At 55.2% G+C, this 27,680-nt stretch overlaps 1 non-coding gene across 1 annotated transcript; it reads right to left on the bottom strand.

The window, feature by feature from the left end:
• Nucleotides 1-9,587: 9,587 nt before the first annotated feature.
• Trnak-cuu lies at nt 9,588-9,660 on the bottom strand. Its single transcript has one exon. It is a non-coding gene; the product is annotated as a tRNA-Lys (tRNA).
• Nucleotides 9,661-27,680: the final 18,020 nt, after the last annotated feature.

Genomic DNA, 27,680 nt, shown 5'->3' on the forward strand with positions numbered 1-27,680 from the left:
CTGCGAGTTCACACCCCTGGAAAACGAGTTGGCGAGCAGTCCAATCCATCAAGCTTTGGCCATCCACGTGGCTTGCGCGGAGCGGAGCGAATCCAGCGGGACAGGGCGTTCGAGTCGGTCAGGGCCTCGGCTTGCCTAGGCTCGCCTTGGCTGGGGCGGCAGGGCAGGGGCTCCGTCCGTAACACCGCCCACGAAGCCCCGCTAGATTATGCCGTGGCCAGATCGAGTTTCGTGTCGAATGGCAGGTGCCTTGAGGTTGCCGACAGCTAAAAGAAAATGACGCGTTTATTTTCATTTAAAATTTTGGAGCACTGGTAAAACTAAAGTGCAGTTGTATGCACTGAAAAACCAAACGTGGTCCAACCAACTGGTGTGGTCAAATGGGAGCCATACCGTATCCGTTGGTGTGGTCTAGACCACGTTTGGTGCGAAAGACCAAACCAAACGTGGTCTAGATCACACCAAACGTGGCCAAACGTGGTCTAGACCACACCAAACGTGGCCAAACGTGGTCTAGACCGCACCAACTGATGCGGCCAAAATGGCACCCATTTGACCACACCAGTGGTGTGGTCTAGACCACGTTTGGTTTTTCAGTGCGAGAGCTGTACACAGTAGTTGTACGCATTATTCAAGTACAACTACGCTATACGCTTGAAAGTCAAGCGTCCAGAAGAAATTCTCGAATGCATTTAGGTAACGCGGGTAGGGTGGAACGGGAAACTTGGACTCAAGAGCAGCGACCACTATGCTTGAAGAAAGGAGAGCAGCAAAAGTTCGCTGAAGTTCTACGAGTGAAGATGGGCTCAAAATTTAAAGATGGGATAGAGACGTTAATCTGCTACATCTGTGGTCACGAGCAGATCAAGGCTGCTAATTTGACCCCTCCAGAGTCTGAGACAGTGCTTCTTCTATTCCTGGGCTGTGGTTCTTACCCTGCCACTGTCATTGTGAGGCGTCTGAATAATAAAGAAATTTCTCGGAGCCCCTCCTCCAGCGCTGCAGCAGGGAGGAAAGGTGTCCTGCGTCACGTCGCGGTCCAGACAGGCCGGGGGAGGGGAGGGAGGGGAAGGGGAGCGGAGGAGGGGAGGGGTAAGGTTGCTATCACCCTTCACCTCGTGTAGGCGGCTCGACCCTCCCGGAAAGGCAGAGATCAGGCGGGCGGGGCGGCGCGGCACCGCGGGCCGGAGGTTGAGGGAGGCCGCGGATAAATGGATCCCGGCGGCAGCAGAGGCTGCAGAGTCGCCCGGAGCACGGCCACGGCCAGGCAGACCGATTCCGAGAGTCGTGTTCGTCGCTCGATCTGTCTCTCTCGCACCCATGCGGGACGCCCCATGAGTGCGACAGAGACAGAGAGACGACTCTCGGAATCAGCCTGCCGGCACGGCCACCACACGGCCACGGGTCCTCACTTCAAAGGGAACGGGCCGGTGAAATTTCAATCAGAGGCGAGGGTGCGGTGCTGCTTGAAAAATTTGCGACAGGTGTCGCGGGGGTTGGTAGTATCGGCCCAGGGGATCGCAGGCACGAGACAGCGGAGAGGTTGAAAGGCGAGACGCGGCGGCCGGACCATCTCGCAGAACTCGGTCCATCGGCAGAACGGAAAAAATATCAACTTTGTGGCGCGTGATCAACTTTGTTCGATAGGCTACACACTAAAAGTTTTATGTACTTTATTGTCCATAGCTATGGCCGTTTTTGTGCATACAGAACTTATGTACAAATTTGTACATAAATTAGGAACAATATTTCCATATTGTGCTTAAGTATGTAAAACGTTGTACCTTATTTATGTGCAAATTTGTACATAACTTCAGTATGCGCAAATGCGGCCATAGTTATGGACATAAAGTCCATAAACATTTAGTGTGTAGATTCGACGTGGCTGCAACCGAAAAGTCGATACCTGCAACCGAAAGCTGGTTGCAGCGGCCAGCCACTTATAAGAGAACAACCAACGCCACCTTAGCTTTGCCCTCTGCCCTCTTAAAGTACAGATGTCCGGTAGTTGCAACCAGTTTTTTGGTTAAAGGTATGGACATTTCCATTGAATCTTAATATCTAATTTAGCCTAACGAATGCAAAGTCCACTTTCGTGGGGATAGCGTCGGTATTCCTGGATTGGCGTTGACGCAAGCCAATAAGCACGCGGGGGAGGATAGGCTTGATGTAATGAAGGTCCACACACAGTGGTATAACGAGAGTAACGAGTGTTTGTCTTAGTATGTGCCGCCTTTTCCGTCTGTCCCGCGTCTCACGGTTCACGAGCATGGCCAACATCCCTTCGGCACGACCAGACAGACAGACAGACAGACAGACACACACACACACACACACACACACACACACACACACACACACACGGTTTGTGTCACTGCGCTTATCTCGCGGGTCGTATTGGCGAGATGCCCCCGGGCCTCACTGCCTGGCGGCACGGCAGTGGCACGGCATTTCCATGGCCTAAGCCCTAGAGTCAACGCGAGCAGCGAGCGAGCCTCCCTGGGCCAGCAGTGGGCTCATTCCGAGCTCTGCTTTCGTCGCTCTGTCTCTCTCGCACTCATGGGGCGTCCCGCAAGGGTGCGAGAGAGACAGACTCTCGGAATGAGACGGCCGCAAAGCACGGCCCGGCATGGCACAGCCCTGGGCAGCGCGGCGTGGCGGGGACGGTGTTGACGGATGGGGGGAAAATGGGGTGATTAGACAAAGACGGGGCGTTGTCAGGTTCAAGGCCAGCCCAGTAGCCCTCTGGGCTAGTTTACATGCCGGGGTGGTGGTGTGGGGGCAGCACAGCCTGACACAGCAAAGAGTCTTCTCTCCCTATTACCCGCGCGGTTTGCCGCGAAACTTTGTCCATTTTTGTCCCATTTTATTCGCACCGCGTTGGTGGTGCCGATTGCGCTTCCCTCCTCCGATCCATCTCTGTCGCTCTCGTCATTTTCGGGTCCGTTGGCGACCGAACAGGTCTCCGCGTGCCACGGCACTGCCATCGCGCGGCTTGTTGACAAGGGATATAAAACATATCCCGGCCCTCATTGCAAACTAGCGACTTGTAAAACGCGATCCCAAACGGAACAGATAAAGGACAATGATGGATGCGTCACCAACACCGTGCCGTGCCGTGCCATGCCGTGCCGTGCCGTGCCGAACCGGCCACCGGATCTGCTTTCACCCCCTAGATGACGTGTGTGTACAAACTGATGCATTTGTCGCCCCGGCCTGACGGTTAACACGATGTCCCTACGGCGACACTGACCTAAAAAGCACTGCAAAAAAATGGAAAAATAAATTTGACTACTGTAGAGTAGTATTTACGCCGGACTACAGTACGGTTCTCTTTGCTTTTCAAACTGACTACGCTACGCTATTTTTGACTCCACTTGGACCCTCCTACCCCTCTGTCCGCAAACCTAACCTTCTCCGTGTCTCAAGACAGGCAGTCCGTTTTGGTGGACATCCCCCCCCCCCCCCTAAAAGTATGGACATACTTTAAAGATGACCCCTAACCGGACAGAAAAGAACATCTGAACAAATATAAAACATGGTTAATTCTTGTACTCGTGACCGGACAATGTGAAGAGACACTACCCTCATTTTCCCCTTTCCAAACTACGCCTTCCCCGCCGCATTTTCGGGGCCGGCATGTCGCACTACCAGGGGAAATAAGCGCGGAGGACCCGACATGCAACAGTGCGTGCGAATAAATCACGAACGCCACGCCGCGCCCTGCCAGGCCACACCGCGCCGCGGTCCGGAGGCTTCCTGGACCAGCAGACTGATTCCGAGAGTCGTTTTCGTCGCTCTGTCCCTCTCGCACTCGTGGGGGCGCCCCCTATGGGTGCGAGAGACACAGAGCGACGAAAACGACTCTCGGAATCAGTGTACCCCACGTAGCTTCTCCAGCCCTGTAGGGGCAGCCGGGCTGCGATTGTGCATCGGCAAGATACGGCAGTGATAATAATAAATATATAATGCAGCGGCAGAGAGAAAGTTCGGCGCGGAAACAATTTTACCGCTCGAGCGGACGGGACAGTTGTTGTTAATGTTGTTGTTGCTGAGCGCGTCTCCGCTTTTTTCGAGTGGAACTATAAATAATGCGAGTGCCGAGTAGCCCAGCCAGCAAGCCCAGCTGTCATGGTTCGATTCCCCGTCAATTTCCCTCCCCGTTTCTTTTTCGATTCGGTGCGTGTTCGGGAACCGCCACGACGCACAGTGGGCCAGAAGACCGGTGGAGGCGGACAAAAGTCTAGACGCGTTTTGAGCTCCAGAGTCGCTAACTGGGACTCGAACCGAACGTGTGACCCCACCAGTGGATTGCTCTCCAAACGAGGAATCCATTGGTGGGGTCACATCTTCGGTTCGGGTCCCATTTAGCGACTCTGGAGCTCAAAACGCGTCCAGAGTTTTGTCCGCCTCCACCGGTCTTCTGGCCCACTGTGCGACGCCGTCAAAATTAAACATCGAAGGGGGAAATGAATAACGAAAGGAGAAAAAGAAAAGTAGACTTTGTTTGTGGCTGCTGAAAAGTGGGGACGTCGAGAAGAGGCGAACCGATCGATGAGACTTTTTTATTATTGAGTAGCCGGGGAGGGGGTGTGGCTTGGCTTCGAAACAAAATGAGAAGTGCCGGTCTAAGGCCAGACCTATTATCAGGGGGTAAATAATTTACGCTAAAAAGACGGAGGTGTCTCGTGTCCAGGTAGGGGGGCTATCTATGCAGAAGAGACAAAAGACAAAAACAAGGGCGGGGTATCTCGCGAAGGGGGGAGAGCGTAAAGAAAGAGAGTACTCGCCAGAGGGGTGGGGGAAAACAGGCAAGGTGACAAGAACGAGGGTTTAAAGTGGCTCTTTGGCCTTCTGCACGGGTTGCTGTTACACGCGGCGATTAACAGAGGAGCAGTTACAATAACACCAGCAAGGCCAGTGTGCCGGCAGCTGACCTGTGCCACTACACACATACATACATACTCTCACATTGTCTCTGTCTCCCCTGCATCTGTCTCTTTTCTACCCCCCTCCTCTCTCTCTCTCTCTCTCTCTCTCTCTCTCTCTCTCTCTCTCTCTCTCTCTCTCTCTCTCTCTCACACACACACACACACGCGCACGCACACACACACACACACACCAGGGGTGGCACATTGTCCGGCCAATTAAAAAGGGGGTGCGAACAAAACACGGCGGCGATCCTCTGCGACGGTGACGTTGTGACGTTATCGGAATGCAGCATCGCACGGTGTGCCGGCGGCGCGGCAGTGCACGGCAGTGGCTCCAACAGTAACACTCTAAATCGCGCCTCTTCTCTCCCTCTCTCTGCGCAATTTATTTTGATGCTAAAAAAATATATATAAGATGAAAAGAGAAAGAAAGAAAGATAAACAGGAGAAGCGGAGGGCCATTGAGGTTCTGAATTGTTTATGATATGCTTGCGCTGCGATTTTATTTTCAAAGTGGAGCACACCGCCGGGATAATGTTGCCCCAAAATGGTATAGTCACAATTACAGCAAGCTCGATCCAAATGCGAAAAGATTTTTCATCAGGGGTCGTAAGTGAGGTGTTTCAGCGGTTCCACCGCGACCACCGTCAAAGGCAACAGCTGTATCCACGATATGAGGGTTATCTTGATGTTGACAAGCGCAAACGGACAGTTGCCCCCCACCCCCACCCCCTTTCCCTCGAATCCCTTGGACTACCTTGGACAGCCGCCTGATAGGTAGGCAAAAAGCAACACTTTGCCTTTTAAGGTACGCAAAGGGGTGCTACTTGACACCTTTCCTCTACTCCCGGCCCTAAATTCGGCACTGGACGTTGACGCCGTGTCGTCAGTGTGACGTCATAGTGACGTCAGCAACGCCAGTGCACCCTGTCATGCCCGCGCCCTCTCGAATATGCGCGTCGACACCTCGCCCGGCCCTGCTAACGCCCTGCTGGTGGCGGCCTTGGAGGCTGCTTGCCGCTCTGTCTCTCTCGCACTCACGAGGGCGTCCCGTGGTTGTGCGAGAGGGCGAGAGAGACAGCAGAGCGCCGCTCGGCGACAGCCTGCCGGCACTCTGCAACGGAGCCACCGCGACGCTCGTCGACGCGGCCAGGAAGGCCAGGAATGCGCGCAAAATTCGTAATAGCTCGAGCACACTCAAAGCGGCCGTAATTAATTCAACACGCCTGCAAGGGCGGCAGGGGAGGGGAGGGGAGAGAGAGGGGTGGCACAGTGGGCCAGAGGACCGGTGGAGGCGGACAAAACTCTGGACGCGTTTTGAGCTCCAGAGTCGCTAAATGAGACTCGAACCGGACGTGTGACCCCACCAATGGATTGCTCTCCGAACGAGGAGTCCATCGGTGGGGACACACGTTCGGTTTGAGCCCTGTCTAGCGACTGTGGAGCTCAAAACGAGCCTAGAGTTTTGTCCGCCTCCACCGGTCTTCTGGCCCACTGTGGGTGGGGGAGGGGGTGGGGAGGAGGACAGGAGGGGCCGTGGCTAGGAAGGGTCCCTGTGGTTAGCCCGCCTCCTTTCCCCAATAAACAACTAAAAGTATCTAGTGGGTGGAATCCCAAATCGGCCGTCGTCGGCTTGCGTAGCGCGGGGCTGGCCGGCAGGGGCGGCAAGGCAAGGGGAGCGCCGCCGAGAAGATTGTCACAAGGTAAAGTAAACTGATAATGAAGCCAAAGACGAAAGGCGAAAGGGGGAGGGGGCGGCGGGGAATAAGAAGATGTGGACAACGGTGTCGCTATGCAAATGCCGTCAACCCTTCGTCGGCACGCCGCGCCGCGCCACGCGGCGGCGACGCTGTGGGAGGCGGTGACGCGACGCCGCCGCGGAGAGGGTGCGGGCCGCCGTTTCGGACGCCGGCAATAACAACGCTTTGTCTCTCTCGCACCCTTACGGAGCGCCCCGTGAGTGCGAGAGAGAAAGATCACCGAAAGCCGCACCGTTTCGGCATCGGCCCGACGAGCAAACTGCTGTGTTGCTTTGCGTCTTTGATTGGAATAGACATAGGGGCGCGCGGAGCAGCAAGCAAAGCGACGCAAAGCCACGTGGGCGAGGTTTTGTTTCACTCAGCCTAGCACACTGCCTAGCCCGCCCCTCGCGCCATGTTGCTGTGCCCCTGCAGCCTGATGAAGATGATTCCACCTCGCTCTGTCTCTCTCGCACCCCTCACAGGGTGACCCACCAGGGCAACAGAGAGAGAGAGAGAGAGAGAGAGAGAGAGAGAGAGAGAGAGAGAGAGAGAGAGAGAGAGAGAGAGAAGAGAGAGAGGAGGGAGAGAGAGAGAGGAGAGCGAGAGAGGAGAGAGAGGAGAGAGAGGAGAAGCGACGAGAGAGAGGAGAGAGAGAGGTGAGATGAGGCGAGAGAGGAGAGAGAGAGAGGAGATGAGAGAGAGAGAGAGAGAGAGAGAGAGAGAGAGAGAGAGAGAGAGAGAGAGCCTCCCTTAGTGCGCCTCCTCCTGCCGATGACACGTGAGTGTGCACGTCAGGCTTGGAGTGCGGCCCGGCCAGCGACAAGGCACGCCTGGCACGCCATTGCGACAATTTTCGCATGATTACAGGGCTGCTTATGCAAATTGAAGCTCCACCACCACACTGCATGGAGCGCCGCCCGGTTTTGGCCGGCGCTGCAGTCTGGCGTCCGCGACCAAATAAAAACACGCTCAAAACGGCGACGGCCCCCGAGGCGTGTCATTATTGAGTCTGCTCTCCGCTGCAGTCATTTTTGGCTCGCTGATTACGGCAGGTCGACGCCACTGCCGCGCCCGGCCGGGCCAGCAGGCTGATGCCGAGAGTCTCGCTCTGTCTCTCTCGCACTCACGGGGCGTCCCGTGTGGGTGCGAGAGAGACAGAGCGAGACTCTCGGAATGAGTCTGCTGGCTTGGCCAGGCCGCGCCGCACGGCCCCGGGCAGCGCTTCGGAAACCAATACCGCCCACCGCGCGGCACGCGGCGGCACGCCCAAGTATTTCTCCAAGTGCCGGAGTGGCGGTGCGGCGCGGTGCGGCGCGGTGCTGGGGCGGCCGGCCGACGGGGGTTATGAGTCCGGTGACGACGACGCGGTGCGCCGAGCCTCCCCGAGGCCTGCAGACTGATTCCGAGAGTCGTTTTCGTCGCTCTGTCTCTGTCGCACCCACACGGGACGCCACATGTATGCGAAAGAGACAGAGCGACGAGAACGACTCTCGGAATCAGTCTGCAGGCCGAGCCGCCCCCCAGCGGACTGTCCCGCTCGACAACGAGCGCCAAAGGCGACCGAAGGCAGGTGTGCGAATGGTTGGGTTGGCAGCCCTGCAGGCGGTAAAAAGGTGTTCAATGAAGCGTCCGCTCTCTGCGGCATTGTCGCCCGTCGCGCGCTGATTCGGGACAGAATCGTTGCTCTGTCTCTCTCGCACTCCTGCGAAACGCTTGGCGAAGTGTGCGAGAGACAAGGAGAGAGAGAGAGAGAGAGAGAGAGAGAGAGAGAGAGAGAGAGAGAGAGAGAGAGAGAGAGAGCACTATGGTCGAGATCGGGCCGTTGTTGCGGTGTGTGCGCCGGGAGGTCGGGGTCTTCGCACTGTACTGTCGCGGCACTGTCAAAAAATAATTAGAAAATTCCGAAAAGTGGGCACCGGAGTCCCATCTAAAATTTCCAGAAGCTCCTTTTTTGTGTACTATATATCTGCTGGAAACTTATTCAAACTAAAACATTGGAGGATTTGGAGGATTTTTTTTTAAGGATCAGAGCCAATTTATTTTGCAATAAATTATCCGGGAATTTCCGAGATTCTTTTAACAGTGGGGTCGTTGAGGACACCCTCGTCGGCGTGCTAGGCCGGCGCGGCAAAGCAGTGCAGAGGCGCGGGGTCAGACTCTGACTGTACACTGTACACATTCCCCCAACACGGAGGTGTGCAATCGTGCGTCACGATATCGATTCAAGGTGCATTCTGCGCCGCCTTTGCTGATTGTAGCGGCTCCCCCCTCTGTGCTCCGATTACACAAGTGTCAAAGTGCTTAGCGAACGCTTAGACGGCCGCCCCTACGCTGCAGGCCGATTCCGAGGGTCCTTTTCGTCGCTCTGTCTCTCTCGCACGCATGGGGCTTTGTAATGGGAGCGAGAGAGACAGAGCGACGAAGACGACTCTCAGTCTGCTGCACGGTGCTCGCTGCACTGGAGGCCTTTGGACAGCCTCCCCCATCTCCAGTTCCCTAGTTCCCCTCGCTGTCACCCAGTACGTTATTTTCTACTGCTAAATGCGATTTATTAGGTCGATGGGCTCCACAGAGACGAAGGCTGTGCTGGCCGGGCGGCCCGGCAAAAACAAAGCTCGGCTAATCCCTTCAAGGAGGAAAAAAACACTTTTACATCCTCGTCTTTGTAGGGGCCTCTCTTTGATGCTGGCAAGGGTGTAATAATGCCGGGGATAATTAGTATTTATTGCTGTTGCACAGCCCGCGGTGGTCCATGGCCCGTGCCGGTGCAACACCCGCCGGGCCAGCCCTGCACAGACTTGCGGCGAGGTTAAATTGTCGCCCCGGCGACCCAAACAGCGCGCCATTAAATCTGGAGAGTCTCTTTGAAGGCTAAAAACATTTTTCACGAGCGCCGGAGACGAAGAAAAAGAGACGCCCAACGTGGGGCTCGAACCCACGACCCTGGGATTAAGAGTCCCATGCTCTACCGACTGAGCTAGCCGGGCTGGTTGAGGGGTAGCCGGCCTGACGCCGGGAACGTTGTGCGGCAGCGTCCCCGCTCCTCGCGCGCAGCTGGTGGGGGCCGCGGGGTGGGGGGAGCCAGCCGGCAGCGGGACAGCAGCGCGGGGGGGAGGGGGGCAGGGGGCAGGGAGTATCGCCGCGCGCAGCACAGCAAGCAAGCACGTGCACATGAAGACAAAGTGCCTGCAGTTTTCTCGAGGAGTTTTCTTACTTAATGGGAAATTGTTGATTTAACGGTGCGCTGCGTAGATGCAGCCGCCGTCGCCGTGCTGCGCCTGCGTGGGGATCCGGCCGGAGAGGCCGCCGGAGAGGCCGCCGGAGAGGCCCGCCTACGCCGCGCGAACTTCATCATCTTCCCGTTGGTGTTCGTCCACCCCGAGAGTCGTTTCCGTCGCTCTGTCTCTCTCGCATCCATAGGGAACACCCCATGAGTGCGAGGGAGACAGAGCGACGGAAACGACTCTCGGAATCAGTCTGCAGGACGCTCTGCTTCCCTGCGAAAACATCCGCGGCGTAAGGCATACCGGTCTGCTGGACCGGGGATTGAGGGTTCGCGTCCCTGCAGGGGCCGGTGGGGCCGCGCCCTTTTCGCCGTAGAACGCAACTGCACTGCACCGCACTGGATGCAGGAAATGGCGAATGGCAGGGCTGGAAACGGCCAGGGCCTCCCCGCCTTGTTCGCTCCAGCTTCCCTCCAGCTTCGCTCCAGCGGCTCGGCACTCCAGCCGCCCTGGCGGCCCTGGAGGATCAGTAAAAGGCTAAAGGCCCAGGTGCAGCGGCAACGCGTAGCAGCGCGCCAACGAGGGCATTCGACGCGAGTTCACTTGGACACCGTAACGGCCGCCACCTGGGCACCGTAGGGCTCCGTAGGGCCCACCCCGAACAGCGCTCCCGTGTCGCCGCTCTGTCTCTCTCGCACCTGTACGGGACGCCCCGTGAGTGCGAGAGAGACAGAGCGAGGAAGCGCAGTCCGGAAGCAGGCTCGGCCAAACCGGGCAACGCGATGGAGCCGTCGCAGACGAGCTCGACAAGCAGCCCTGCAGACTGATTCCGAGAGTCGTTTTCGTCGCTCTGTCTCTCTCACACTCGTGAGGCGTCCCGTATGGGTGCGAGAGAGACAGAGCGACGAAAACACGCCTCTCGGAATCGGTCTGCAGTTCCGCGCGTCTGTCTGGGACGAAACTTTCCGCGCAGCGAGCGAGCAGACGACGTTCACCTTCTCCGGGCGGAACTCCTCGCGGAAGGAAGCGCTGCATTCTGGACACGGAGCGGAAAATTATAGAGAGCAGTGTACACGACACGCGTGTGTCCGTCGCGATGCAGTGTGTCAGTGCGCTCCAGTTTGGGATGTACTACCGTGTTCAGCAGACTGATTCCGAGAGTCGCTTACGTCGCTGCGTCTCTCTCGCACTCACGGGGCGTCCCGCATAGGAGCGAGAGAGACGGAGCGACGAGAGCGACTCTCGGAATCAGTCTGCAGCCGCGGTGCGTTGGTGGGTACTGCACCATCCCCCGGGCTGGCCCCGAGGCTTGCCCTCGACGCCGACCACGCAAGACGCATCTCTGCTGGGACTGTACGTGTAATGAGTCGAACATGTTTACAGCCCAGGCGGTCCCTGTCGCCAAGCGCTATCCCGGCCTTGGCAGCCTGCGCCGCCCTCGGCCGCCCTAGGCCCCGGGGCGTATCGGAGACCAGTACGTTGCAATAGAGCCCGTCTGAGCCTCGCCGGCCGCCTTCGCTCGCCCGATTCCGAGAGGCCGTTCTGTCTCTCTCGCACCCCTCCGGGACGCTCCTCGGGTGCGAGAGAGACAGAGCGACGGGACGATCCCTCGGAAATTGCTCCTCGGCCGGGCCTCGGCGGCCGCCTCGCACGGCGCGCAGCCTCCGAGCGGCACACTTTTAAATCCCGGACCCCATTTGTCGTCTTTATCTTTTGGCCCACGATTCGCGCTCCGAGGACCTCCCCTGGCCTCCGCCCTCGCCCTTCACCCCCGGCCCTTCACCACGCCTTCTCTATCTCCCGCCGCGCAGCGCATATTTAGCTAAGCCCCGCTCGCGATCGCCTCGCCCGGTAATTTATGGACGCCGGGGTAATTTTCCCTTTAATGGCCGCACCTTTGTTGTTATTATTTTCCAAAGTTTGGACGAGGGTGCCTGCTGCAGACTGAACGCGATGGCGGCCGCTAGATGGCGCGGCTCACATTAAAAGTTGAAACATTTTTTTTTTTCGGAGGATGCCGGCTTGAAATATAACCGGTGCTGCAGTTATGTGAACAGCGTTGCTATGAAATCCTGGCCGAATGCAAATTGAAACGACGCAAACGCTTCGTTTATCTTAGTCCTTCCGATTGTCCGTTGTGTGACAGTCCTACGCGATACCCCACGCATCGAGAGACAGTCGTCAGCGCTTGGAGTATCGCCGACGACGACGCCGACGCCGCGCTCCGTCGAGACGCCGCCGCGTCGCCGCGGTGGCGATACCCCGCGCTCAGCGGCGCGGAGTCACGCCGTGCACGCGGGGTATCGCCGGTGCGAGACTTCCCCGAAGCTCAGGCCAGCCTGAGCCTGGCCGACGGGCTGCTAATTGTTCCCCTCGATGGCTCGCCGCTCATTCGGAGTGGCACTCGGCGGGCAGCGAGGCGGTACAGCCGCGGACAAAAGAACCTAATACAATGGGGTATCTCCGGGGCCGCGGCGACGGTGCAGTCCATTGGGCCGAGAGGGCGGCCGCCCCGCCGGGCCGCCAGGTCGCGTCCCAGCCGGCAGACCGATTCCGAGAGTCGTCGCTCTGTCTCTCTCGCACGCATGGGGCGCCCCGTGAAGGTGCGAGAGAGACAGAGCGACGAAAACGACTCTCGGAATCAGTCTGCAGCGTCGCGCCGCTGCCGTGCCCAGCAGAGCGAGCCGATAAGGCGGCAAGAAAAATAGCGATTGGATAAAGTCGGGCCGCCGCCGCAGCTTTGTTGCCAGGCGCCTGGGGCAGCGCTAGCCGCGCCAGCGCCACACGTGTGGACGCGACCGCATTAGTCAAGCCTGCCGTCTGATTCCGAACACTGCTTCGTCGCTCTGTCTCTCTCGCACCCCTACGGACCGCCCCATGAGTGCGAGAGAGACAGAGCGACGAAAGCAGTGCTCGGAATCAGACGCCTGGCCCGCACCGCCTGCGGCCAGACTCCGTCGCTCTGTCACTCTCGCACTCATGGGGCGTCCCGCACCCAGACACAAGGAGCCTTGCCTTGGCCACTTTTTAGAGTGCCAAGAGGCGCCCACACTGATAGTCCGAGAGTGGATCAAGTCAACGCCTCAAGGTGTGGGCCATGTTGGTTCAAAGTGTTGAAAAGCATGGATCAGCTTGGTCCTCACTTTTGAGTCGTAGACCACATTTTGATCCACGCCTTGAAGCATGAACCACAGGGCCAGCGGTTGGTCAACGCTTTGATTTGTGGACCATGTTTTGATCCACGCTTTGAAGGATGGACCACAGAGGACCAACTTTGGTCTACGCTTTGAATCAAGGACCAAAATTTAGTCCTCACCTATGGACCATTGTTTGGTCAACGCTTGCAAGCATAGAATTACATTTGACCCCGAACACGTATTATCAGAGCAAGCCTAACCACAACAAAATAATCGACACGTAATTTGACTAGCTTGTGCAATACTAAATCTTAACATTTTCCGGCTTGTTTATATAAGCAACACATACCTGTCAAATAGTAGTCGATGACGTTGAGTTGTCAATATCCAACCTAGGATGGGGATGGCTGATCTCAGTACGCATGATTTTGTTGTCAACGAATGGCACTTATCACTTTACTTTTTCCAAACACTTCACCCTTATCATTGTTTACTAAGTAAATAAGCACAAAGGGGACAAAATTAACTTGGTCTTTAGGGAAACAAGCACTTGTAGGAGTCATCCCTTTCTTACAGTCCATTGTGAAGGACCAGGCCATGGTGAGGTTGGGTTGGACGGACCGACGAGATGGATATATTTTCAGAGTCTTGAGGCATGTCACCGGACGTGATGCACTGTTCAGTGTCCTTAGTGCAATTGAGGGCATGATTTCTCTTCCTCAGAGCTCTCAAATTTGTTTGCAGCAGTCCAAAATCGGAATCTATGAGCCGACAAGCGCACGCGAAACCGCACGTTCAACATTCGCGACGCGACTAAACAAAACAGGTGAGGCCACGGTACCAACATATGAAAATCAAAACAGTCTCAACTATAAAATCTGTAGAATCTTGATTCTGCTTCGATTTATGGTGACAATAGAAAGGACAATGGACAATTTTTGCAGTTACCTGAAAAAGCTCGGACAGAAACTGAAAAAAAAAAACTCACAACACCGAAAGGCAAAAACAACGACAACAGCCGAGAGTCGGGACGGCCAACATAAGAAAATAAAATCCTCCGCCTTCCTGCACAACGAGTACGTCTTGTACTTGTTCGCTGGTCCGGGTGGCCGGGCGGCCCCTGGAGGTTGGTAGAGACCTACAGGGGAGAGGCGTGGCGTGCCCAAGGGCGTGCCTGCTGCGGCTCGGGCGGCCTCTGGACCGTGAATATACGGCAGGGAGTTTCCCTTCCGTCCCTCCAGCTGATCGCAGCACTACCCGGGCCGGCGGGGCGGGGCGGGGTGGACGGCGAGTCTTTGCGTAAAAAAGGGGTAGCGACGGCCGAGCAACAGAGCGCGAATTTGGACGAGAGAGTTAGCAAACGACGCTCCACTCTTCTTCGGCCGCATTTTGCGTTCATCAAAACCAAAGTTACGTCCCGTAATGGTCTCAGTTGAAAGTCTTCATCAGCCCAGAATTTGCCTGCCAAAATTAGGCCGATCCGTGGTTTCCAGCTCTCCAGCCGAATGCGGAAGCACTAGAAGGGTGCCCAAGGAGGGTGCCCTCGCCGTCGGGCCCAACCCACCCACCCCACCCCCTGCGGCTCCCTGCTGGCTGAGGCTTGGGCGGAGGAAGCTCGGATACGTCTTCCTGATTCCCGTATTCACTTGGCAGTGTCGCGAGGCCCCGTTCCTTCCTCGCCATGCTCATGATTTTACGTGTCTTCCTGCCCCTCCCCCACCCACGCGTGGCCCACTGGCCTCATGAATCTTGCACTGATATACGTGACGTGATTTTCGGCAGCTCGACCCCCGCCCTCTCTCTCCTTCACGGGGCGCCGCTTAGAACCACCACAGCATCACGGCTCCAGGGTTTGCTCGGCTTCATTTTTGTCCCGGAAAAAGGACATCAGCCCTCAGCGGACCAGAAGACCGGTGGAGGCGGCCAAAACTCTAGACGCGTTTTGAGCTCCAGAGTCGCTAGATAGAACTCGAACCGAACGTGTGAACCAACCAACCAATGGATTCCTCGTTCGGAGAGCAATCCATTGGTGGGGTCACACGTTCGGTTCGAGTCCCGTGCAGCGACTCTGACCCGAGGGGGAAACGACTGAGAAATTTTGTGTACATCGGATAGGGATAACCCCGGATAACCCGCGGATTACCTCCAGATTACATCGAAAAATTTCCAGGATTACCATTGGATAACCCCGGATTACCTCAGAAATTTCCCGGATTACCCCGGATTACCTCAGAATTTCCCCGGATTACTTCGAAATTTCTGGTTATCCGGATAGCGGATAACCAATTTGCTGTACATCGGATAACCGAAGTCGTTTCCCTCTCGCTCTGAGCTCAAAACGCGTCCGGAATTTTGACCGCCTCCACCGGTCTACTGGCCCACTGTGCGGCCCATTGGCTCTCCTTGGCACGAAACCAGCGTTGCGTTCGTTTATCGCACAACGTGGTGGGCTCAGGTTATGAGACCTCTGCTAGAGTACATAAGTCGAACGCATCTAAGGCCAATAAGGTCAAAATACTTTTGGTTTTCCAAAACAGAAAAAAAATCAAAGACTTTATCATTTTTTGGTGGCAATAAAATGCACTTTTCATGGGACGTGTCGCCGCTCTGCATTTTCCCGCCGAAAGCTCGCGCAATGATTGGCTCAGCGGCTTTCGCGCTTAGCCGATCGCGGACGTGGCTGTGGATGCCCTGCGCGTCAGTGACCAGGCCTGCCGCTGAAAGGCCCGAATGCGCTGGCCGGGTCAGCGCGTCTAGCAGTGCAGGCGGCTAATGCCAGTATATTGATATGGAAATAGCCGCGGCGAAGCCATTTTCGAGGACAACGCGCTGCGCCGGCCGAGCCACAGTGACGCGCAGTGGGCCAGAAGCCGGTGGAGGAGGCGATAACCCCGGACGCGTTTGGAGCTCCAGAATCGCTGAACAGGACTCGAACCGAACGTGTGACCCCACCAATGGATTGCTCTCCGGACGAGGAATCCATTGGTGGGGTCACACGTTCGTTTCGAGACCTGTTTAGCGACTCTGGAGCTCAAAACGTGTCTAGAGTTTTTGTCCGCCTCCACCGGTCTCCTGCCCCACTGTGTGACGCCATGGCCGACGGCGGGCACGGCGGGCATGCTGATGCCGCGTGGAAACCAAATCCAACTGGCGCTGCCCGGTTCGGGCCGCCGCCCCCGCCATCGGTGGCCGCGGTTCGATTTTCCCGGCTTTCATTTCCATTTGGGACATCATCGGCTCGCCTCGCGAACCGAGAAATTTCTTCTCGGAAACGATGAAGCGACGGCCGGGCCGCTGGGAAGGAGGGGTGTTCTTCTGGGATGAGCGCTACCCGACTGATAGGAATTAGGTACTGGCCGAGTATAAACAATATCCTAGCTGGGCCATCAGTTTTCCTGCCCCAACCATTCGACACGCAGAGTGGGCCAGAAGGCCGGTGGAGGCGGTAAAAAAATCTCGGACGCGTTTTGAGCTCCAGAGTCGCTAAACAGGACTCGACCGGAACGTGTGACCCCACCAATGGATTGCTCTCAGAACGAGGAATCCATTGGTGGGGTCACACGTTCGATTCGAGTCCTGTTTAGCGACTCTGGCGCTCAAAACGCGCCTAAAGTTTTGGCCACCTCCGCCGGTCTTCTGGCCCACTGTGCTAGCAGGGTCCTGCGCGGTCCTGCGTGTCCTCGGGGCGCGGCGAAGCGCCCGCAAGAACGGGCCTAGGCATCCCGGCCGGCAGGCCTGTCCGGCGGGTCGGCCGCCCCGTTGCCCGCAGGCGCCGTCAGCCGGGCGTGGGGAAACACTGCGGCTGCCAGTGTGAACCGCGCGCTGCGTCGGCCTTGCGCGCCTCAGCAAATCAAGCTGAGGCTGCAACGCGGAAGACACTGCAAAATCACCCACTAAATTTCTGTTTTGACCTTCGATCCGCACGGAGTGCTCGTTTGAATCGCGCGGGCGTCTCCTTGGTCCCTTGGGGCGGTGGGCAGGGCGGGGCAAGGTCAGGTCATCATGTCACAGCAGATTGATTCCGAGAGTCGCTCTCGTCGCGCTGTCTCTCTCGCACCTGTAGGGGGGCGCTCCGTGAGACCGATAGGGAGACAGAGCGACGAAAACGACTCTCGGAATCAGTCTGCAGGCGTACGGCTGTATCGAAGTGTCGCTGCTGTGCCGCCCGCCGCGGCCACGCGGAGGTGCGGCCCGAGTAGTGATTGACGAGCGCCTCAAAGCCAAGTCATTCATCTCGGGAGGCTCCGGCCTGGCCGGGGGCCTGGCCGTCCCGGAGGCCTCGCCTTCAGAGATCAGCAACAACGGTGGATGCGGAGAAGGTGATGTCCAGAGAGAGAGGGAGAGAGGAGAGAGAGAGACAGAGAGACACCCTCGTAAAATGGCCTTAATTAAATTTAATAAATGTTATATTAAAACTTTATTAAGTTTTCATTATAATATTTAACAAATACCAGTTTTATAAAATTTAATTAACTTTAATGAAGTTTCTTATTAACTTTTGTTAAGGGCCCGTTAATAAGGCCAGATTGGTGAAGCAGCTACCAATAATGCATCCAGGTAGCACGTCATAGGCTCTTTCCGTTAACAAAAACTAGTTAAATATTGTTAAAATTAACAAGTTTTAATTCAATTTTTCGGTTTTAATTAAAATCTTTTAATAAAATCCCTTGTTAAAGTTAAAGTAATTTAATTAAAGAAGTTTTGATTAAAATCGGGCAACGTTTGAACTGGTTCGATAATTTCGGATGGATGTTCGACAGAGAGAGACCCTCAGGCCGGGTCAGATCCCCCTAGACACCTGCCTAGGGGAACCAAGTCAAAAATTAGGAGATCGGACTCCCCTGAGCGCGACTGGTTCAGAAGGATCCGCCTGCGCACCTTATGCTAGCGGCTATGCTAGTGATCTCCGCGAGCTAAGGGATTGAAGTAGACGGCAGCGCCATCTAGCGGCATACAAGTTTTTATTAAATTTAATTAAATCTTGCATTCATAGGACTGACTTAACATAATCGTGTTAATTGCCTTGAAAAGCGCGTGCTTGATGTTGATGCTCAACTAATGGAAGCTAGTCCCTTTCCTCGCTTTTGTCCCGTTCAATTCACGCTGTTCACGAAGACAAGCCTCTAAACTTATTGACATGATTAAATTAGATCGTAACATAATCCGTTAACTTAATCCAGGGCAAGTGTTCACTTTAATCAAAGAAGTCTTTAATTTAGGAACATCCGTAACAAACTCAAATTAAACACCGAACTAAACTTAACAAGACCGTCCAATGTTGTTAAAGTTAATTACAAACGAGTTTAATAAAGAAATATTTTTAACAAACATTAATGTGAGGTTCAAATTAAATTTTGTTAGATCATTTTTTTAATAAATCCAACTAATAAATTTTTGTTAAACACAGCAATTTAACAAAAGAAGTTTAATTAAAGTAGACGATTTAATTAAAAGTTGATTACTCTTAACAAAACTTTAACAAAAATTTTATAAAATTTAATTTAACGTTTTTACGAGGGCAGAGAGACAGAGAGACAGAGAGACAGAGAGAAAGAAAGAGAGAGAGAGAAGGAGAGAGAGAGAGTGGGAGAGAGAGGGGGGGGGGGAGTGAGGGCAAGCAAGATGGGGACGCGCAACTTCCTCCTGGTCACCTTGTTGGTGGGGGTCTTCTTTCCGCCTGAAGAGTCAATCGGCGCCCTTTCAACCCCCGCATCGCCGCGCGCGGTGTGTTGCGTGGCAGTGTGCCACGCCTGGTTGCCGCCCTGGCCGCCAGAGCGCGTTCAGCTCAGCAGGCCACGCCGTGCCGGGAGGGCGCCCGCGGCCACCATACCAGTCCGCGTGCGAGGCGGTCGTATTCTGGCCGACCGGTTGGCTTCTTGCTGCCGGCCCTGTGAGTTATCGGCACTGCGCCGATGAAGGGAGACGTCGCCCGGCACCGCGCCCCGTTACTCACACATCCACGCCCTCACACTGCTCTCTCTCTCTCTCTCTCTCTCTCACACACACGTGTTCTTGATGTCGTCTCAGTGAGCGGGCTATCGTGTCTGCTGGATTTAATTGACGGCGATATGCGTCCCACTGGCACGTAAGACACGTTTAATCTGAATGTGCGTGCGTGTGTGGTGTGTGTGTGTGTGTATGTGTGTGTCGCGCGCGTGTGTATGTGTGTGCGTGTGGCCGTGCAGGTGCGAACAAGGGCGTGCGGTGAGCGTACGCCCAGCTGTGAGCTAACACGGTCATGCCTCCTGCCGAGCTATGCCGGGCCGGCCCCGCCGCACAGTGGGCCAGAAGACCGGTGGAGGCGGCCAAAACTCTAGACGCGTTTTGAGCTCCAGAGTCGCTAAATGGGACTTGACCCGAACGTGTGACCCCACTAATGGATGGCTCTCCGAACGAGGAATCCATTGGTAGGGTCACACGTTCACTTCGAGGCCTGTTTAGCGACTCTGGAGCTCAAAACGCCTCCACCACCTCCACCGGTCTTCTGGCCCACTGTGCGCCGCCGCCCCGCCCGGAGGGTGGCTAGCTGGCCTTATCGCCAAACAGCCTAATTTCTCATGCACGATCCCATCTGGCGGCCCGCAGAGCGATTCCGAAGAGTCGCGCCGTCGCTCCGTCTCTCTCGCACTCCCCGCACGGGACGCCCCGCCCGTGAGTGCGACGGAGACGGAGCGACGAAACGGCTTTTCGGGGTCGGTCGTTTGCTCTGCTTGCTGCGAGGCACTGTTAGCTCGCGTCTCGGTCAAGTGTTTACCGTTGGAGTTTTGGTGTAGTAGAACCAAATGACTTCGGGGCACTGCTGAAAGGAGTGTGCTTGCAATCGCAAGTGACCTGGCCGGAAAAATGAGCTCACAAAATAATCAAGGCTCGTCAAAGGCAAGACTGGTACAAACAGATTGACAGACAGACACAGAGAGAGACAGACGCACAGACAGACACACAAACGCAAAGACACACAGACATCCAGACACGAAGACACGCAGACACACAGATGCACAGACAGACTGACACACGGACAAAGACGCACAGACACACAGACACACAGACACGCAGACACACAGACACGCAGACACCTAGAAATACAGACAGGCGGACAGGCAGACAGACAGGGGGCCCCGCTGCACCGCTAATCTCATCCCCTTTGAGCCTTTTTCGGCGGGCCTCCCAATTAAGCCCCCCCCGGCAGCGAAAGGCCAAAGCACAGCACAGCGGCGCGGCGGGCTGGCCGAGTGATAGAAGTGGGCCGTGTGATTGTGAGAGCGCCGCGGCCGATAGCCGCCATTTGTCAAGGGACTCTCGCATGGCGGTTGGGGGCACTGCCAGCGAGGAAGCGGTCCTAAAGGTGAGTGTGTGCGTGAGAGAGAGAGAGAGAGAGAGAGAGAGAGAGAGAGAGAGAGAGAGAGAGAGGGATGGGGACGCGTTTTGGCAATGGGCGGGACTTGCTCCCATCGCTCTGACACATCCATCACACATGGATGCAATGCCACCGGACCCAACGAAGACACGCTCGCACACACTCTCAAACACACCTACTCATCTACACACACATACACACACACAGAGGCGCGCGCGCACACGACACACATTTCGTATGTTTGATGGGAAAACCAGGAACATTTTTTCCAGTGAGGACGTTGTTAGTGCCACTTTAGTAGTGTGCAGCCCCGGCTGACTGTGAGCTAGGCGGATGGCTAGTGGGGATGGGCGGGCGGGTGGCTGGCGCACACTGATGGTTGTTTTCCTCGCTGACGTGCTTCGGGGTGTGCAGTAGTGCAGCATGGGGTAATCCCGGAGGCCTGCTGGCCCACCATGCCGTACGGCTGGCCACTCACTCCATGCAGTGCTGGTTGCTGTTTGCATTTAATCTTGGTCGCTCTCCTCGTACGCTGTCTCTCTCTTGTCGAAATATTTCTCTGCCACCCCCTGCTGCCCTTCACTGCCCTCGGTCCACACTAAAGTCAGCAGGGTCATTGTGCGTCACGGATAGTAGTTGTGTGCAGCTTTAATATGGGGCGAATTTTGTTCGGAATACAGAGGTATTGGTCCGGAATACCAATGTTTTGCTGTCCCTATCATGGAGATGATTCCTTTTGAACACACGCAAAATCTTTGTATTAAGTACAGACAAAATTTTCAGAATAAGAAACAGAATTTCACAGCTGCACAAAATTATCCGTGAAGTAAAAATCCAGTATCCATAGGGGCTTAAGTGTGTGGGCGGGGATGAACTGCGCTTACCCACACCCGACCCAAGCAGCGAGTGAGATGAAATGAAAGACACTACTTCGAAAAACGCTAGGTATAACCCAACCGTTTTCTCGGGGAATGTCCTAGGACCAAACAAACATCCGAACTAAATAGAGTCTCACTTCAAGTGGAACAGGAACACTGGAGCGCACTGGTCATGGCAGTTCGAAAAAGAGAGAGGCCTTCTGGAACGAACCTCCTAGCTAAGTTAGCCCGGCAGGCTGGGGATTTGTCCCACCTGACTGAACCTGCTCGTGCCGGCAGCGCGCTGCTTGCACGGGCGCGACACTGATTCCGAGAGTCGTTTTCGTCGCACTCTTTCTCTCCCTGTCTCTCTGTCCGTCTGTTTGTCTGTCTCTGTCTGTCTCTCTCTGTCTGTCTGTCTGTCTGTCTCTCTCTCTCTCTCTCTCTCTCTCTCTCCTGCACGGGACGACCCATGAGCTCGCCCATGAGTGCAAGAGAGACAGAGCGACGAAAACGACTCTCGGAATCCAGCCCGCAGATGGATCTTGCACCCTCCCTAATGCGGAAGAACTTCCCTGGAGGCACGCGGCTCACCTTCGAAGGCACTTCCCTAATATTTGATGAATGGGATCTCGTTCGCCTCACTGGCCATTGATCTGCTCATGCACTGGCGTCAGGGCAGTCCGATACATCAAGGCCGAACACGCAAGAAATAAATTGCATGAGGAAACGTGGCGTACACTAAATGTCGATAAACTTTCATCGCCCATTGCCTTATAGTGCAATGCAAAAAGCTGCAGTATGTACAATTTATTACGTAATTTAGGGGCCATATTTCCATTGTGCATAAGTATTTATGAAATTGAACCAAATTTTTGAACGAATTGGTACAGAAGCAACACCTGCCTGCACAAGTACACCAATACTTGGTACAAGAAGTCCATAAGCTTCAAGTGTGTGGTCATCATCGTTACCACCGACTCTTTTTCTTCGCGCCACTTGCGTTACTACTTACTTAACGCAACAATACTCCGTGAAGAGATGGATAACAGAGAAGGCTGCAGTCTCTCTGCCTCTCTCTCTCTCTCTCTCTCTCTCTCTCTCTCTCTCTCTCTCTCTCTCTCTCTCTCCCTCTCCGCTAACAAATGAACTCCACGCCCCGACGCACGCATGCGAGGAGCAGGGAATTACATATTTCATCCTGACACCTGGCTGCGCTGCTCCGCAGCAGAACTAGCAGCTAACAGGGCCAAAGGGACCGAAGGCGTGTGAATGTTGATAAACTTACAGTGGCACGCGTGCTGCGCCTTTGTTGGAGCACGTCACGGCAGTTCCTGCCAGTTCCCGCGGCTCCGCGACGAAAACGCGCCACTGTATGCGAATCAAAAGCCGCCTGCCGCCACTCTGGAGCTTACAAGAGTCTCTGCCACCGCAGAGAGGTGGCGGCACGCCGTGAATAACAATGTCACCGAACGAAACATTTCTACCTCGAACTAACCACTGCGACAGGCACTAGTGCTGCCAGAAGAGTAGGCAAAGGCAGGGTAAACACACCGTGTACGTGTGTCCTTGTGCCTTTCTGTCTAGAAGGACAATAATCTTCCCCTCGTCTGAATCCCCACCAGCTTGTCGTCGCGGGCGAGGCGTTGCACGAGGTTATGCATTTCCGTGCAAAGCCTCCTCTCGGAACCACAGAGCCGTGGCCATGAATAATCGAACCCCCCTCGCCCCGCGGCCCCGGGCCCGGCCGCCTGGCCTCTCGACCGGAGAGCTCTTTTTCCCCTCATCGAGTCGCCTTCAAGAGCCGAGAGCCCGAGAGCGTCATGGCCAGTCTCCTCGACCCCAGAGGCCTTGTAGCGGGCGATGCCTAAAGCCCCAACCTGCCCCCCAGGGCAAGCCCCGGGCCACGGCACAGTGGGCCAGAAGACCGGTGGAGGCGGCCAAAACTCCAGACGCGTTTTGAGCTCTTGAGTCGCTAAATGGGCCTCGAACCGGACGTGTGACCCCACCAATGGATTGCTCTCCGAACGAGGAATCCATTGGTGGGGTCACACGTTCGGTTCGAGTCCCATTTAGCGACTCTGGAGCTCGAAACGCGTCCGGGATTTTGGCCACCTCCACCGGTCTTCTGGCCCACTGTGCACGGGCAAAGGAGCCACCCACAGATTTTTCGCCGTTCCTCCACCATGATTTCAGGGGAGCATACACTGGTAGGACAAGTGCACTTTCAGACCTTACTTCAAGCGTGGTGGCTGCTGCGCTTGGCTTCAAGCGAAGTACTTCATTCCACCCACAACGCCTGTCTAAATGCATTTTGGAATATTTTCTATGCTTCCAGCGTAAAGTCTTCAGGCGTGCTTCAATGAAGCGCACTGCGCTTTATAAAATAGTAGTGTGCTCCAATCATTCCACAACGCAAATCCAAGCGCGAGTGTGGGACAGTCACTATTTAGTGCGAAACACTTTCCCTCACACTTACAAGTCTAAGCTTGTAAGCGTAAGACATAGTGGTTCCACTGGTAAAACAAAGGCATAAAAATTACGCCCTTCAGGGCATAAATACTCTTTTACCCCCTAGCAAGGGCATAAATGTTTTATGCCCTTGGGAAGGGCGTAAATAGTATAGGAATTTCAAGCACAATGTTAATGCCCTTCCCAAAGGCATGCACGATTTATGCCCTTTAAGGGCGTAAATCGTTAACGCCCTTAAAGGGCATAATTTTAATGCCTTTGTTTCACCAGTGTCGTATAATTAAATAGTGGGAGACTGTCTCACTATTGGATTTGCTGTCCAACTACGATCTGGTCAGAATGCAGACTGGAGCGCCCAGCCCCAGTGCATGCAAGTGTACTCATGCCCCCCCCCAAAAAAAAAGCAACAACAACAAAACAATACACATACACACACACAATAAAAAGCGCACACGCGCGTACATCGCGCCTCTGCGACCATCGCGCACTTCTTTGACTGAGGCTAGATTTACGGTGGGAAGCGAGGTGGAGCCAAAGCGCCGCGACGAAGAAGGGAAGGAAGGGGGAAGGGGGGGGCGTCTTGGACGACGACTCCGCGGGCAGTGGAGTGGCTCGAAACTGGCCCGGAGCGACGCGCGTCCGACTGAGTGCAAGATAGACGGCCGGGGGAGGGGAGGCACAGTGGGCCAGAAGACCGGTGGAGGCGGCCAAAACTCTAGACGCGTTTTGAGCTCCAGAGTCGCTAAATGAGGTTCGAACCGAACGTGTGACCCCACCAATGGATTCCTCGTTCGGAGAGCAATCTATTGGTGGGGTCACACGTTCGGTTCGAGTCCTGTTTAGCGACTCTGGAGCTCAAAACACGTCCGGAGTTTTGGCCGCCCCTGCCGGTCTTCTGGCCCACTGTGGGAGGGCCCGTTTCTGCGCCGCTTGAATCCGAGTGCGACGCTCTCGGGTATTTTTTCGTACCGCTTTGTTTCTTCTGTGCCGATGGGGCGGACGAATTGTGGCACCCAATCGAGACCAATATAAAGGCAACCGATCGCCCTGCCCGCCTCCGCTCCGCTGGCTTTCGCCTGCCTGCGGTTGGGTGACACCAGTCCGCTTTCGAAGTGGACTGGCTGGCTGCGCGTCGTTTCGAATGATTAACATTTATATTGATGCTTAGTTACGACATCACTAAGTATGAATATGAATGATGAGTAGCGACATAAAAACAGCAAGGAGAGGCTTTGTTTGGTGGCCTCGGTGACAAATACGTGGTTTAAAAAGTGTTTCAAATTATCACACAATCGTCCCAAGTTAACCCAGTTCACTCGAGTTTACTGTTGTTGTTTACAGTTTTTTTTCGAACCACCCACTCTTTTCTTCTGCCCTGTGTGGCAACCTCACCTGACACGTGCAGCACCCGCTCGGCTGTCTGCAAAAAAACCATTCAAAAATGAGTTTGTTGGGTGACTGGACTTTCATCCTCCGTCCGCGCGCTGCGCCCAAAACAGGAAACGCACTGTGCAAACTACCCCTCCCACCTCTCTCTCTCTCTCTCTCTCTCTCTCTCTCTCTCTCTCTCTCTCTCTCTCTCTCTCTCTCTCTCAGCTGGCATGCACTCACACACAAACACACGCGCACTCACAGAGTTTGGGTTTAGGCCTTCGTGTCCCATTTCACGGGGATCAAAATGATGCGCCAAAGCTGCTATGCGGATTGCGACCCCCACCCCGGCAATTTGATTACGCCAGGGCAGCGCGGCATACGTGGATGATTGGGTTGGGATGGGAGTGTCTTGTGGCAAACGCCCCTTTCAAAATTTGGACAGTGTTTTGCTGAAGTGACTGTCCACTGAATCAACTTTAAGGCTGCACCTAGGCTCAGTGGGCCAGAAGACCGGCGCAGGCGGCAAAAGTTCTATAAGTGTTTTGAGCTCCAGAGTTGTTAAATGGGACTCAAACCTGACGTGTGACCCTACCAATATGCTCTCCGAATGAGGAATCTATTGGTTAGGCCAAACGTTGGGTTTGAGTCCCATTTAACATCTCTGGAGCTCAAAACGCGAATAGAATTTTAGCCGCCTCCACCGGTCTCCTGGCCCACTGTGCTACGTCACGACAGTATGCCTCACTGCATCCACGCAGACACGGACAACGCGGAAAAACGGCGCGAGTCCCACGCGTAAACACTATGATCGGCTCACAAAAATAAATCTGAAAAGAGATAAAAAGGCGCTTCGATATGGCCGCGGAAGCCGAAGCCAAACACACGGGCCATTTCTCCCTTTGTGGTCGCGGCCCGGGACGGCACGGCACGGCACGGCACGGCACGGCACGGCTCGCGTGCGTGCCTGATGTGATCACCGCGCACAGAAAGGCCCCTTCCCGCCCATCGCCCACAGCGGAAACAATGATCGCTTGCAGATCAACAGAACTAAGGGCGTCGCCCCGACACGTCGCTTCGCATATGTTCAGCGCAGGAAGTGGATCCAGTCGCGGCAGTAGGTCGACCTTTACCACCTTGTTTACTGTCTAGACGCAGACGCTGAGGATACATTTTCCTTATCTCCCTTTCTCTCCCTCTTCATTTCTCTCCCTCACTTTCTCTCCCTCACTTGCTCTCCCTCACTTTCTCTCCCTCACCTTACCCTTCCAACCCTCCCTCCGTCACCATCACACACACACACACACACACACACACACACACACACACACACACACACACACACACACACACACACACGTCAGACACCTTCTGCCCGGCATTATCGCTCACCGAACTCGCGCCGAACAAAGCACTCCAATGTGTGTCAACATAACGGTGAAAGTTGCCTAAAAGCTTCGCGTCGCTTTGGTCTTCGCGAGAGTGGCTCCAGAGTGTGTATACAGCAGTTGGCCCTCGCCAAAGTTACGTCCATGCCGAATCAATCCCGCACCCATTTCATTGGTTCCGGTTGTTTTTCTTCTTCTTCTTCTTCTTCTTCTTCTTCTTCTTCTTCTTCTTCTTCTTCTTCTTCTTCTTCTTCTTCTTCTTCTTCTTCTTCTTCTTCATTCGTTGCAGGCTCGTCACAGGTGACTGGTTCCTTCCAGGAGGCTGCCGGGCCGGCTTCCTCCAGCGGGGCTTCGATTACTTTCCATCGGGGTGGCCTCGTCATGCGGCACCTGGAGTTCCGGGAAATAATGCATCGATGAAAAAAAAAAAAAACGAAGACAGGAGGCACTCGGCGGTCCGGGGTGGCTGGGTAAGGAGCGAGAGAGGTGTAACGGCACGGCGGCGTGGGAAGTGCCTCCAACGCGCCAATTTCCGTGCGACACTCTGTCTTGTAAATTAAACGGGGCAGGCCTCGCTTTCGTGTGTCACGCAGTGTTAATGATCCCCCCTGCCGACGGCGCCGTTAAAGTCAGTCAAAATTAAGCTCCGGCCCCGCGCCGTAATCTGTCCACCCTGACAAAAAATAAAAATAAAAACAAAACAAAAAGTTGTGGCTGGCTCGTCCTCCGTAAAGACGGAAGCTACTTTGGCGAGCGCTCCCCCGCTAGCGGCCGGAGACCGCGACCGCGACACTGTCGACGACTCTGATTGGTTCCAGTCGGCGCCAAGTCCAAGCCCTTGCCAAGAAACTGTTCATAGGCAAGGCTGGTGACAAATTCAAACTCCCTTTTTTTGAGTTGTCCTTTTTTCTTGGCGTACTAGATGACCTTGACGCCAACGCGTCGGGCCTCCGCTGGTGTGACAGCTCCTCATCGAGGCTCCCACGCGTTCTGCCGTGGAAGGGTTTTGTTTCCCGCGAGGGAGGGACGGTCCGTTATTCATGAGCTGCCGAGCGATTCCGAAGCGTCTCTGTCGCTGTCGCACCCCTGCGGGACGCCCCAAGAGTGCGACGGAGACAGAGCGACGAAAACGTGACTTTTGGGAAGCGCCCGGCTGGCGGAGCAGCCAGGGCGACATGTGACAGGCGACACGTGGATTAAGAAA

This window comes from Thrips palmi, unplaced genomic scaffold (assembly GCF_012932325.1).
Source record: "Thrips palmi isolate BJ-2018 unplaced genomic scaffold, TpBJ-2018v1 HiC_scaffold_17, whole genome shotgun sequence".
Taxonomy (NCBI): Eukaryota; Metazoa; Arthropoda; class Insecta; order Thysanoptera; family Thripidae; genus Thrips; species Thrips palmi.